General features: G+C 35.7%; 1 pseudogene; it reads right to left on the reverse strand.

The window, feature by feature from the left end:
- Positions 1–1,406: 1,406 nt before the first annotated feature.
- Positions 1,407–1,525, reverse strand: LOC112484595 (annotated as a pseudogene).
- Positions 1,526–4,153: the final 2,628 nt, after the last annotated feature.

Here is a 4,153-nt window from a genome sequence, read left to right on the forward strand (position 1 = left end):
TGTATAATCTATGTGTCCTTTAGCCTACTCTTCTCCCACTGTGCCCCGGGGCATGTGTGTCTGTGTGTGTAGCCCCTCAGTGCTTCCTCCCCACTGCTGGTTGGTGCATTGAGGATGAGATCCCCATGATGCCATATTTCTGTTTTTCTATGTGGTCTCTCATTTGTTGTGCAGGAGCTATTCAGTCAGCCCTCTGTAAAAATGTAGATGTGTTCATTGGAGGAGGTGAGTTCAGGGTCTTCCTATGCTGCCATTTGGAACTGGAAGTCTATGCAAAAAAATCTTTAAAAAATATTATCAAATTGAATTCAGCAATATATAGAAAGAATAATATATAATGACCAAATGAGATTTATCCCAGGGATAAAGAGTTCATTTAATATTCCAAAATAAATCAATGTAAGTCACTACCATAAAGTTGTGACCAAAGGAGACTAAATAATTAAAGGAGAAATGGCATATCATTATCTCAATAAATTCAGAAAAAGCACTTGATAAAATTTCACACATATAAAAAACTCAGCTAACTAAAAATAGAAGGGAATGTTTCTAATCTTATAAGATAGGTATACACAAATCTACAAAAGTGAGATCAAAATAGCATTAAAAATACTTATGAATAGATCTGATGAAAGATGAGCAAGACCATCATACTGAAAATTGCACAAACATTATTGAGAGAAATTAAATAAGAGTCAAGTTAATGAAGAGATAGACCATGTTCATTTATTAAAGTTCATGCTATTGAGATGTCAATTTTCTGCAAACTGGCTTATAGAGTCAACACAATTGCAAACAAATTCCAGCAGTCATTTGGAAAAAATCTGATTCTAAAATTTATTTGGAAAAGTAAAGGATACAGAAGAGCCAACATGCTTTTGAGAAAGAACAAAGTGAAGGACACGTACAACCTGGTTTTAAGACTTCCATTAAATTTATAGTAATCAAGATGAGATAGCACTGCCATAAGCACAGACAAATGGCTCTGTGGGACAGAACAGAGAGTTAGGAAATAAACCTATATAATATATATGGTCAATTGATTTTTTTAAAGAAAAATCTTTCTTTTTCCTTCATGCCTCAGCCTCTGGTAACCACTATTTCACCCTCTTTTACTGTGAATTTTCTTATTACTAGTTTTAATATACCACATATAAATGAGATCACGTGGTATTCATCCTTCTGTGTGTGGCTTATTTCACTTAGTGTAATGTCCATCAGTCTCATCCATGTTGGAAATGGCAGGATTTTCCTCTTTTTTTTTTTTAGGCTGAATAATACTCTATTGTATGTATATGTATATATATCTATAATCTCATGTTTTATTTATCCATTCATCACATTGATGGATATGTAGGATGTTTCCATATCTTTATTTATTTATTTGTTTGTTTATTTATATTTTACGCCTATAGCATCTAGTATTCCTAGGTGGTCTCCCATCCAAGTACTAACCAGGGCCGACCCTGCTTAGCTTCCGAGATCAGACAAGATCAGGCACGTTCAGGGTGGCATGGCTGTAGACTTCCATATCTTGACTATTGTGAATAATGCTGCATGGAACATGGGGTGCAGATATCTCTTTCAATTGATTTCTGATCAAAGAACCGAGTTAATTCAAAGGAGAAAGAAAAATTTAAACAAATGGTACTGAAACAAACTGGATAATAAACAATATTACACAGAAAATAATTCCAGATGGATCATTCATTTAAATAGGAACCTAGAACCATAAATCTTTTATATAAAATGTATGAGAATATTTTCAACTTTGAGGAAGACAAAGACATTAACCAAATTAGCACCAAAAATATAAACCATAAATTAAAAAATAATAATTGGACATCATCAAGACCAATATCAAAATATTAAGAAAATTAACAGTTGAACCTCAGATAAGGAAAATATATTCATAATAATGATCTCTGATGAAAGACTCTTATTTATAATATGTAAAGAATTCCTAAAAATCATTAATAAAAAGACAGACAACCCAATTAAAAATGAGCAAAGACTCAGACAATTCACAGAAGATATATAAATGACCAATAAACACTCTCAATATTAATAGTCATCAGGGAAAAGCAAATTCAAAGTACAATGAATTATCACTGTATACCTACAAGAATGGATAAAATTAAAATAACTGATTGTATTAGATATTGGTGAGGGTATGGAGCAACTGGAACTCCTGCACATTGTTGTTGGGCATGTAAAATAGGAAAGCAGTTCTTTATAAAGCTAAACATACATATATCCTATGATCCAGCAATTCTACTATATATTTACCTAAGATTTGTATGTGAATGTGCATTGTAGCTTTATTCAAATAACCAAACACTGGAAATATCCCCAACGCACCAATAGGTGAATATTTTAAATACTTTTGACATATTCAAACAATGGAATACTACTTAGCAATAAAATAAACTATTGGTACACACAATTATGTGGTCAAATCTCAAAAATATTATGCTATACAAAAGAAACTAGACACAAGAGTTTATTCAGTATGTTTCATTTGTAAAAATTTCTGGAATAAGCACAACTAATTTCTGGTGATAGAAATAGGAATAGTGACTGATTCTGAATCTGTCTGTATAGTAGCAAAAGGAAAAGAGCATGAAGAAACTTTCTGGGGTGATGGAAATAGTCTAGATTTTAATTTGGGTGTTTGCAACTGTCAAAATTCTTGAACTGAAAGTGGAGATCTGTGCATTTTGTGAAATGTAAATTATACATCAATTAAAAAGAACTGTACTAAAAAGAAGGGAAGTTTATATCTAGATGTTTATTTTTTTAGTGTTGTTATAAGTATAATACTTTTTTCCTATTGTATTTTCTAACTGGTACAAGAAATTTTATAGTCAAAGTCTATAAAACTTTTAGTAAGTAATTTCCATCAAATTTCTTTGATGTCAAAACTTGGTAAAGTCAGTACCTACGCATGTGTGCATTCATGCTCATACAGAGACATGGATGCACACAACTGTAGATAAAGTTCACTTTTGAGTATAAAGTAAAAACACTAAATGGTAGAAATTTAAATTCGATAACTCTACACCATCACAAAATAGGATTTATTCTAGGAATACAATGAGAAAAATCACATAATTATCTTAAAATACACTCATACACAAAACTTTTGAAAAGATCATGGCATGGGATGGGAAGGAGACTTGCTTAACATTTGAGGTCCGAGAGTCTCATACAACAGTGAGGTGTCAGCTCCAGAGGGCAGGACCTCTGCTCGCCTGGCCTCCTCAGGCACTGTGGAGCAGTGCCTGGCATCTAGTAGATGCTCAGTAAGCACTGACTTGACAAAGAAATTAAGTCAACAACCACCTTACTGTAATACACCAGACATGTTTGACCTCCCAGAAAGTCATCTGCATAGCCACATCTATCCTCTCCTCAGTTCTTTTTTAAAATGCTCTTAGTATTAGCCAACAAGGCTTGAACAAGGGCTTTACATGATTCTGCTTATTAAATCCACAGAGCCACCTCCCGGGTAGGCACTGTTTCTGTTACGCCTTTCCTGGCCCCTGGAAATTGCGGGGAATGTCTGTATGGTAAAGGATATTGTGGTCATTCATGCTGGCCATGCCTTTCTCACAGGCTGGAGGCATTCGATGGAAACTCTATCCCACTGAGCCATGGGAATCCCTAGAGAATCCCTGTCCAGGGGAAAATTGGAGAGTCATACCTAAGTATTTTAGGTAGTGAGAAAAAAAGATAATGGTGGGAACTAAAATGACATTTATCAAGCCCCAGTCTGGGTGGGCTCTGAGCTTGGCAGCCTTAGGAGCCTTAGCTTATAACAGCCTTATAAGGTGAGACTTTTGTTGTACCAGTTTACAGAGGAGAACACTGAGGCCCTTGGAGTGACTGGCCCACATACGCAGCTGGTATCACAAGGTGTTGGCCTGTGGTGGCCTTGTATAAGGATATGGGTTGAGGATCATAGTGTAAGAGGAGCCAAGGGGTCTTGGAGAAGTGGGTGCCTGCCACTGGCCTTCCTTGGGGTACCTCCTGGGTCAGCCCCAGGGCCTGGCAATTCAAGTCAATATGTGTGGAACCACAGCCACCAAACCTGCCCTCCTCATCACTCCCTGTGTATCTCCTTCCATACTCACTGCCAAGTACAAAGCCT

The sequence above is a fragment of the Pteropus alecto genome, unplaced genomic scaffold (genome assembly GCF_000325575.1).
Source record: "Pteropus alecto unplaced genomic scaffold, ASM32557v1 scaffold607, whole genome shotgun sequence".
Lineage (NCBI taxonomy): Eukaryota > Metazoa > Chordata > Mammalia > Chiroptera > Pteropodidae > Pteropus > Pteropus alecto.